This window comes from Brassica oleracea, chromosome C6, assembly GCF_000695525.1.
Source record: "Brassica oleracea var. oleracea cultivar TO1000 chromosome C6, BOL, whole genome shotgun sequence".
NCBI lineage: Eukaryota > Viridiplantae > Streptophyta > Magnoliopsida > Brassicales > Brassicaceae > Brassica > Brassica oleracea.
In genome coordinates, this window is record NC_027753.1 from 3,171,450 (window position 1) to 3,182,988 (window position 11,539).

Below are 11,539 nucleotides of genomic sequence, written 5' to 3' on the forward strand. Positions count from 1 at the left end.
TGGGGTTCCCTGATAATGGGCGTCAACAAGATCAACGCTGGGAATCGGGTTTCAAAGTCGAAATCCCAGAGTTTCATGGAGGAGTACGTGGTGATTCGCTTCTGGATTGGATGGTTTCCGTTGAGGAAATTTTAGACTTTAAACAAGTTCCTGGCGATCGCAGAGTTCCTTTGGTGGCTATGCGTTTCCGTGGCCATGCGACATCTTGGTGGAAGCAACTTAAGACAACACGATCCAGAACATGGCGCCTTCCAATTCAGACATGGGAGAAACTTAAAAAACATCTCCATGCTACATTTTTGCCTCACAACTATGATCCTTTGACCTACAACAAACTTAAAAATTTGAAGCAAGGTTCGCGTTCTGTTGAGGAATATGCCGAGGAGTTTTCTCTGTTACTGACAAGAACTGAGATCTTTGACAGTGAGGAGCAGTTAGTGTCACGATTCATTAGAGGTCTGCGGCCTCAGCTACAGAATGCGATGGCACAGTTTGACCCTGCAACCATCGCAGAGGCACACCGTCGTGCTGTCTCTTTCGAACAGCAGATGCGCTCCTCATCTACTTGGTTGTCTCCTTCGACGCGGGCGCGTTCTAGCGACGTCGGCTCTACGCTCGCACCTGCACAGACACGAGACAGTGACACCAGCACGACAACAACACGGCCTCAAACAACTCAAGATGATCAAGAACTGCGTCGCTCAAATCGTATTCCAACAGTCAAGAGCTTTTCTTGTGGCGAGCAAGGTCAACGTCAAGCAAACTGCCCACATCAGAACAAGCGTGGCTTAGTTGTCGATGACAAAACGGGTGATGATGGTTCTGTTTACGACTCGTACGGAGAAGAGGAGAAGGAAGAGGATGCAGTGTTAACTGTACAGGGCGACGCTGGCAGATTGTTAGTAGTATGACGTTCTTGCATGACTCCTCGTCGACAAAACAATATGTGGCTTCGTACCAATATTTTCCGATCTACATGTGCGATAAAGGATCGTCTTTGCACCTTTGTCATTGATTCATGAAGTTGTCGCAACGTCATATCTGATGATGCTGTCGAAAAACTCGGACTGGTCTGAGAACTGCACCCGGCGCCGTATACACTAGGGTGGCTTGACGAGAGAGTCAATATCCGTATTACTCATCGTGCGTTGGTGCCTTTCTCCATTGGGGAATTTTTTACAGAGATCAGACCTATTGTGACATTGCTCCGATGGATATTAGCCATTTGTTGTTGGGACGCCCTTGGGAGTTCGATCGAAAGATCATTCATGATGGTGCACTGAACACATATAGCTTTTATTGGGAGACACACAAGATTTTCCTCCTACCATCACGGGATGACGCGCTTCCAGCTCCTCCATCACCACCGCAGCAGTCACACCTGCCAATGGAGCGCAACCCGACTTTACTCTGTTTTTACTCCGCCTTTATGACCGAGTTTCAACAAGAGGGCATTGTGTATGCCTTATTCCCGGATTCCTCTCATCGCCTACTTACCTCCAGTTCATGTGCGACCTTGGCACCGGTTCTTGCTGAGTTTGTTGATGTATTTTATTTCCGACACACTTACCTACTGGCCTGCCGCCTTTGTGTGATATTCAGCATCACATCGACTTGGTTCCGGGCGCTTCCCTTCCAAACCGTCCACACTATCGAATGAGTCCTACTGAGCATGAGGAACTGCGTCGCCAAGTCAAAGACCTCTTGAGTAAGGGCTATGTACGAGAGAGTCATAGTCCATGTGATGTTCCGGCTCTTCTCATACCTAAGAAGGATGGTACTTGGCGTATGTTTGTTGATAGACACGCTATCAATAAGATTACAATGCGTTATCGCTTCCCCATCCCACGCCTGGACGACCTGCTTGTTCAGATTGGCTCTGCTACCATATTTTCGAAAATTGATTTGAAAAGCGGCTACCATCAGATCAGAATCAGACCGGCGATGAGTGGAAGACAACATTTAAGACCAGAGAAGGGTTGTTTGAATGGCTCGTTATGCCAATTGGTTTATCTAACGCCCCTAGCACCTTCATGCGAATCATGAATCATGCCTTACGCCCCTTCATTGGAAAGTTTGTGGTTGTCTATTTCGACGACATTCTGATCTTCAGTGCGTCTCCTTCTGACCATATCGATCATCTGCGTCAGGTGCTCATGATCCTCCGCAAGGAAAATTTTTATGCAGCACGCCATAAGTGTGAGTGTGGTGTGAGTGAAGTTCTTTTTCTCGGCTATGTGGTTTCCTCCAAAGGATTGTATGTCGACGCATCCAAGGTTGAGGCTGTGCGCTCTTGGCCAGTCCCTAAAATGATATCGGAGGTTCGCGGTTCTCATGGTTTGGCCTTTTTTTACAGACGTTTTATGAGCCACTTCAGTACAATCATGACACCTATAACGAGTTGTATGAAGGAGGGTACATTTCGTTGGACCCATGAGGCGTCGGCGGCCTTCGAGTTAATTAAGGAGAAGTTCACGACGGCACCTATCCTGGTTCTGCCCGACTTCGAGACAACCTTCGAGCTCCACTGTGATGCGCCCAAGCTTGGAATCGGTGTGGTTCTCAGTCAGAAAGGCCGTCCCATCGCTTATTATAGCGAAAAATTGGCTGGATCTCGTGGACGTTACTCGACGTATGATGTTGAGTTCTATGCGATAGTACATGCTATCAAACATTGGCGCCATTATCTGGTTCACCGTGAGTTCATCTTATTCACAGACCATGACGCCCTGCAACATCTTGACAGCCAAGCGAAGGTCTCTTCTAGACATGCTAGGTGGATCGCGTATTTACAGCAATTCACCTTCTATATTTGTCATCAACCGGGGAAACTTAATCGTGTTGCTGATGCTTTGAGTAGGAGACATACTCTACTCTCCACAATGCATACGTTTGTGGTCGGGTTCGCTACTTTCGCAGAGTTGTATGCGACTGACCCTTTCTTTGCTCACATTCTTCATGACGTCCAGTTAGGTATTGCTTTTGATTACACTTTGGATGATGGGTTTTTGTTTAAAGACCTGCGTATATGTGTCCCCGAGTGTAGCTTGAGACTCCAGATTATCGCTGATTTTCAAAATGAGGGCCATGTTGGAAGAGATCACACATTGCAGCTGGTAACTCATTCCTATTTCTGCTCGACATTGCGTAGGGATGTTGAGTGATTTGTGGCGAGGTGTCGAGTCTGTCAATAGGGTAAGGGCAAGGCAACTAACGCGGGGCTCTATCTACCCCTCCCTATACTCAACCGTGGACAGACGTGAGCATGGATTTTGTTTTGGGCTTACCTCGTACACAACGAGGATTTGATTCTATCTTTGAGGTAGTGGATCGTTTCTTGAATATGGCCCATTTCATTCCTTGCAAGAAGACCACAGATGCTGTTAGCGTCACAATATTATTCTTTCGCGAGGTTTATAGGTTGCATGGTCTTCCATCTTCTATAGTCTCTGACCGAGATACTCACTTTTTGAGCCATTTTTTGCGTTATGGAAGTTGCTGGGTACAAGCCTAGATATGAGTACGGCTTATCATCCTCAGACGGATGGCCAGACTGAGGTAACCAATAGAGCCTTGAGTGACCTATTGCGTTGTCTTGTGGGAGATAACATTAAGAGCTGGGATGCGAAGCTATGTAATGCGGAGTTCGCCCATAATCATGCTCTCAATCGTACTTTGGGGTACAACCCTTTTCAGGTGGTCTATGGTACCATTCCCCGTTGCCCATTGGATTTGGTGTTGCTACCTGACAAGTCACGGCACCATGGTGAGGCTGTCGACTTTGTTACAGAACTGGAATCCGTTCATCGCAAGGCTAGAGATCAATTAGCAAAGACCATTGCAAAGAACAAGGAAGCAGCTGACAACAAACGGCGAGAGGTTCTTTTTAAGGTCGGCGAGTTGGTGTGGGTCTACCTCACTAAAGATCGGCTCCCTTTGCACGAGTATAACAAGTTACGTTCTCGTAAGAGTGGGCCAGTGGAAGTTGTGGAGTGCATTAACCCCAATGCTATCGGATTCGTCTTCCTCCTCACATCCGTACTCATGACGTCTTTAACGTAAAGCATTTGTCGCGCTTTCATGGTGATAACGAGCCTTTAGCTTCTGGGACGAAGCTTTCCTCACCGGGGGAGACCTGATGCAGTGCATCTATGGACCGTTGAAGACTCTCGCACCGAGTGTCTTACTTGCGTGACAAGAAAGGGATTTGACGTGTTTTATTTTTGGTTTTGTTTTCTTAGAGATAATTATAACTCCTTTTATTGTTACGTTTTGGAGTTATCTATTTCCTTTTCATAGGTGTATATATTCACCTTAAGATACCTTGTAATTTTCAGTTTGGATTTTATAAACTGATCTTAGCAATTGAGTTTTATCGCTTGAAGAGGAGAACTCTTAACCCGTTGAATTCAGCGACTGCTTCGTTGAACTCAAGATCCGAGTTTGAATTCGACTTCTCCTAGAGAGTTTGAATTCGATTTTGTTATTTAGCTTCCGCATCTTTATCACTTGGCAAAGACCATAACCTAACCAAGAAAGAAAGAACTACGATAAAAACATATCCGCAAGCACACAAAGATAGAACCGAAACTGGTAACAGGTACAGACAAACTGAAATGACACAAACTTCTAACCTGAAGCTTAACAGGACTGGAGTTAACCCAAGCAGTATTGCTTTCATTCAATTTTGTAATCAATGGAAACTTGTTGCCTAGAAACTCTAATATCTTCTCCATCTTGTAAGATCCATCTGCATTACCACAAAAGACTTATTTTTTGTTGGTGAGCATTCGAAGAAGCAAAAATGAAGAAGTGTCGCGGTTCCATGCGTGTCCTGTAATATCGGCTCGGTCCCTTCCGCATTTGGCCCAGTCCCGTTTCAAGCTGTCCACAAATCCCGCTTTTTGGGCTTAAAAATGCTGACCCAAACCCATCTGGCTACAGTCTTTATTGGGTTAGGCATGCGGTCCAGGTTCTCAATTGCCATTTCTATCTACCGGTAGATAATTAAATGAATGAATAATATAAAAATATCTAAATTTGATGACAATTTGAAAATATTGGTGTAGTGTCAACTAAAGTAATATTATTTTTTACCCTTTCTTTCGTTATTTTGTTAAAATTCATGTCAGCATTAACACTATTTCTATGAATATGTATTTTCTAAATATTTATTTTACACAAGATATGAGCCCGTTGCAATGCAACGGGTTTTGTTTGATGTTTTAATTTAATAAAAATCATAAAATAATAAATCATTTTATTATTGTTATATGATTGTTTTTTGCATATGTTGTTTGAGATTTATTTTAAATTAAAAATCGTTTTCACATATAAGTTCAAGTTAATATTTGTATTTTATAATCATGGTGCATAGATGAATGGTTATAAATTTTGTACATAGGATTAGAGAAAATATCATACATAAACGTTTAAACCGAACATAACCTGAAATAAGAAATTGAATAAAAAGTAAAAAGAAATGAAAGTCAAATACACCAATCGAATCAATAACAACATTATACATGTTTTTATGTACTAATTTAATATTTTACTAAAGAAGTATTTAAAGTTTTATTTTGCTAGGATTTTTTAAAAAAGGAAAACATTCTATTTTATAAATCCCTTTTTTATTTGCAATAAAAAATATAAAAAAATAATATTAAATACTCTTTTACAATTTTGTTTAAGATTTTAGAAAAGAAAAATTATTGTCATATAACCTATTACGATTATCTTCTCTTCAGAATTTGAGAAAAAAATTGCTATCAAATAATTATTTTTAGTTATTAATATATAATTTTAAAATTACTATTTTTACAATTTTTATTATACTAATTTTACACTTTTTGTTAATTAAATATATTTTTAGTATCATTTTCATCATCAAATACTCTATTAAAAATATTATCAAATAAACTTTTACAATTCTCTTTTGGTTATGACTTAAGAATATGATACAAATTTCTTTTCTTTATGATTTTTTATAAAAACAAAAACAACTATCAAATTTGTTTTTACAGTTTTTAGGATATTAGAAAAGGAAATTAATATTATATAATATTTTTAATTATATTTTGTGTAGGATTTAGAAAAATAAAATTTCTATCAAATAATTATTTCCATTTAATATTAATTTTTTTAAAAAGTTACCATTTTTAATATTCGTTTTTTCAATATCATTAATATTTTTACAATTTTCTTGTTAATTAAATAATTGTTACTATCATGTTTATCATTAATTTTTTAAGTGAAATCACTATTAAATAAACTTTTACAATTTTCTCTAGTCTGGATGTAAAGAAAAAAAAGAGGTCATTTTCACATAATGACAGTTTTTATTGACATATTCACAATCTATTTTTTTTAGTTGACACATGTCACAATCATATCAGGTGAAATATTTGAAGTTAATTTTGGTTTTATTTTTTTAACACAAAATTATTAAAAAAGTATGTTAGTTAATTTTAAGAAAAATATGATTACTTTTACATTTTTATTTTATTTAGACTCTTAAAGGGGAAACTAATTATCAACTAATTAGTTTTTCTTTTATATTTTTATACAGATATTTTATTTTTAATAGATACAATTCTGTTAAATTATTTATATATTTTGTCTTATACATGCAAACACATATCACAATATTATCAAATAATCTTTTGCAATTAGTTTTTGATTAGGATTTTTAAAAAGAAAAATTACTATTAAATAATATTTATAATTACTTTTTAATAAAATTTGTTTTTGTGTTAATATCTTAGTATATATAATTTAATTATGAGATTGATTAACACATGTCACAATCTTAAATATATAATTGACATGTGTCGCGATCATGTTAATTAGCAACTTTGAAGAACTAAGCTTTATATAATAAAATTGATTATATATGATTAGGTTAACACACAAAACTTAAACAAATTCCTGTTATGTCTGTTTTTCAATTTATTATTACTTTTTATATATTTTCTCTACAGATTTCTGATTTACTGTACTATAACAAAAATAAGTGAAGTAGAAAAATTGAAAAAATCTTATATTAATCGTTATTATTTATAAATATACATGATTAAATACTTTTGATGTTATTGAACTAGAAAACCAATAAACCATGTTATCCAAAATATTAGTTAGAATATTCAAAATAAATATATATATATATATATATATATATAAAATAAATTTTACTGGTTCATTTTATTTCTATATGATTAATTTATTATATACTTAACAAAGTTAACCATAATTTTTTTTTATCACTTTTACTACTTTATTTCTTAATTTATTATTTTAAACAATGATTATATATATAAAAATAAATTTTATATAATTTTAGATTAGATAAATTTATTCATGTAAATGATTTGTTAACCAAATCGCCTTGGCCTAGTGGTAAAAGGACTTCAACTGGAGCTTCCGCCTTGGGTTGAGTAGCGTTGGCCACCTAGCCGCGCCCATAATGATGAGATTTTTTGTACCCGGATGTAAGGCCTCGTGGGATTAGTCTTTGGAACTAGAAAGTCTTTGGGATCCCACAGTTATAAAAAAAAAATTAAATGATTTTGTAAATAAAAAAAATTAACTTTAAAATAAAATAATACATAGTAGTATAACCAAATTTATGAATGCCACTAGTTTTACTAAATTATTATAATTAAATATAAAATTATAAAATTGTGGTTTTCGTACCTATATTATTAAAATGAGGTATGATTTCTCATATTTATTGTATTTTAAATGTACTTATAATAACTAAAATTTTGAATTAAATATTAAATGATTTAACATACATATAGATGGTTTGACTTTCACTCACCAAATTTATATTTATTTTTGTACCTAAAAATTGTAATTGAAAATATTACGGGTGGGTTTTAAGGTGCTCATTGGGATTCTGTTTGAGTCTATTTTATTTTCATATTTTCAGGGTTAGAGATTTAAATCTCATTTGGATATTTATCAGTTTCGCTTCAGGCTCGGTTCAGATCCTTACCGGTTCCGTTCAGATACCCGTAGAAATTATATAAACAAGTTCAAAAATATACCTTAAATCCTCAAAATCCAAAAAAATAATTTGTAAAGTATGATTAAATACCTAAAATTAATATGAAATTAGTTGGTTTGGATATTTAAGTAGATAGACAGCATGTATTTAACTTATTTTTGGTGTTTTGAGTAATTGTTGACTTTTCAGATTTATTTTTGGTTATATTGGATATTTTCAAATAATTAGGAAAATTTAAATATTTGAGTATTTTAAATACTTTTGGATATTAAGTATTAAAATAATTAATATATTTAAATATATAATTGTCATTAAGTTATTTTTAGAAATTTGAAATATTTTGGTTCTGGTCGGATTTGGTTTCGGTTCCTCAAATATCAAAATTTTGGATTCGTTTGGATATTCTGCTAGATTCAATTCGGATTTGACATAAATTTTTGGGTCTAGTTCAGTTTGATTTTTGAGTAAATTTTGTTTGAAAACTTATCTATACTATTAAAAATGACTAATAGCTTCTTTTATATAGTTTGTTACATATATTTAAGTTATTAAAAATTATATAAGCTATGTGCATTTTTATTTTCTAAAATAAAACTATAAGCTATAAGATGTTATAATAGTCCCTGCCCTAACAAATACCACTAAAATTCTAGACATCCGCTTTATATCCATCCACCTTCAGAATTGTTTGAAATTCTGATAGATGTCATGCTTATATTGTTTTAATAATCTTCGTCAAGTTATTTACGTTTTACCCATACATTAAGTTATTTACTTCGCTTTGCGCATGGTGAATTTATATGAAAATTATTTAAAAAACATCGTATGGAAAAATAAAATTTATATTCTTGATCGAATTAATATTTATGGCCCTTAAAAAAAAATTTAAAAACTTTTTTGTTAATTACATAATTGTTTACTGATGAGCTGATCCCATTTTAAAAAATATTTAGGTCAAAAAATCACTTATCGTATAAGAACCTAACGTTTAGGTCGAAGAATCTCAGGCCTACTATTTGGTTACAATGAAACTATGTCAACTCGGTTGCATATCATGATTAAACAATTTAAAAGTTAATTACGGTAACGAGAAGTTTACGTTCACATGTCAATCCTATCTATCTTCAATATTTTTTCATTTTTGTGTCGTTTTTTTCATTTTGGTTATTGTTCGATATAAATATTGATTTTTGAGTTTATTCTCATTTTGTTGTTTTGTTTTTGGCTGAGATTTAGATAATGTTTAAGATTTAAAATTATTAAACAGATACATACTTAAGTTAAGATCTGCGCCTTGTGCAAAATAAATATTATATATTTATTACTTATTTTATGTTTTTCTGCATATTATGAAATAATAAAATAATAAATATATATTAAATAACTAAGAAATAAGTTAATATTATGTAATAAATTGACGTGCACATATAAATCAAACGACCGCTCTTGTTTCTTCACAATCATTTTAGGGTAAATAAATCAAAACAATCAATCTTATCTATCATATATGATATATAATTAAATTTAATATATATATAGTATATTTTTAATATGAATATTTATTAAATGAGGTTTCTACTCATATGATTTTATGATTATTTGTGTAACAAAATTTTACACCAATGATTTTTTAAAGTGGAATGTTTAGTGGTTTCAATAATTTATAATCATTAAAAAAAAACAATGAAGATTTCAAAATTAAAATATTAATTTTTCAATATATATTCAACGCAGATATCAAAATATAAGTATGTATTTTCATAAGATGTATAGTTTAATTTAAATGATATGAAATATATATATATATATATATTAACATAAACACTTATTAAAATAAAATTATGTATTCATATGATGTTATAATCATTGTATCTTACTACAGAAAAAAAATTAAATCTTCATCACAAAAGTTTATGTGAGACTTTTAACATTTTTAGTAATTTATACTCGCTTTGAAAAATTCAAAATACAACATATACAAAAAAAATCTAAAATTTTAATATATGATTAATGTAATTGTGTAATTTATTTTAATAGTAAAGAATTATAATAATCATTGTATCTTATTATAGCAAAAAAATTTAACCTTGATCACAAAAGTTTATGTGAGACTTTTAACAGTTTTAGTAATTTATACTCGTTTTGAAAAATTCAAAATACAACATATACAAAAAAATCTAAATTTTTATTATATGATTAATATAATTGTGCAATTTATTTTAATAATAAATAATTAAACAAAGTTGATAGAAAGTATACATATTGTTAGCAAATATTTATTATTTAAAATCATTAATTGTCATATATATTTTAATCACATTGGGTAATTTCGTAGGTTTTATTTAAGAAAATAATATATAATAATTTCAATTTGATAAATGAATGGTCCATAATGAACATCTCTATAATATTATTTGAGAAGTTAGTTTCCTATGTGTCGCGTTCACGTTAATTATTGCGATGGTTAATTACCAAGGTATCCTTAATGAATTAAAGATTTTACATTTAAATACTATTGGTGATTTTTTTACGTAGTTTCATTTTTTAATTTTTCCAAATAACATATATAATAAAAAGGAAAAATTTATAAAGTTTAAAAAACGAATTTAAAACGAAAATATATTTATATATAATACGATTTCATTAAAAAGAAAAATTCACAAAATTGTAATATTCCATTTAAAAATATTTTTAAATAACATACAAATATACTTCTAAGTCATAAAATACTTTCTTATATCTATATTTTCTTAGATGAAAAATATATATTTTTATATAATGTGATATCATAAAAAAAAAGTTCACACATATAATCTTGATATTAGAAAAAAGAAATATTATTTCTTTTAAAACATAATTTAAACAACACAAAAAAATATTTTCAAAGTCATAGAAATATTTTCTATATATCTATCTATTTTCTTGGATGATTACATAAAATAATAACACGAACTGATATATGTTTAATTGACTGAAAATAGTTTATAATCAGTATTATTGAAATTTTTTATTTATTTTTTCATATATTTAGTTGATTATAATATCTTTCAATTACAGAACAAATCTATAAATTAAATTTTACCTATATAATATGATTTCTCAATAACAATAATAAGATTTTTACTGCTTATTTTAAAGAGATATAAAAACTAAAATTGAATTTTAACAATAAACATCTTTTGAACAAATAATTAAAAAATATTTTAAAATAGAAAAACACTGTATACATTAACGAGGTATATATATTATATTTTATCATTATTAAAATTATCTGTTTTTGTAATTATTTAATCTGAGTCACTACTATATTTTATCATTATTAAAATGTTTTATATCTCTTAAATATTAGAAGTAAAAAATTATAATTGTTTTTGAGAAATCATATTGAATAAGTAAATTTCTTTTTTGCTATATTTGAATGATGTTGTAGTTAAAAATAAATAAAATATTTTAAAAATAAACATCTTTTGATCAAATAATTAAAAAATATTTTGAAATTGCATAACACTATATACTTTAACGAGGTAGATA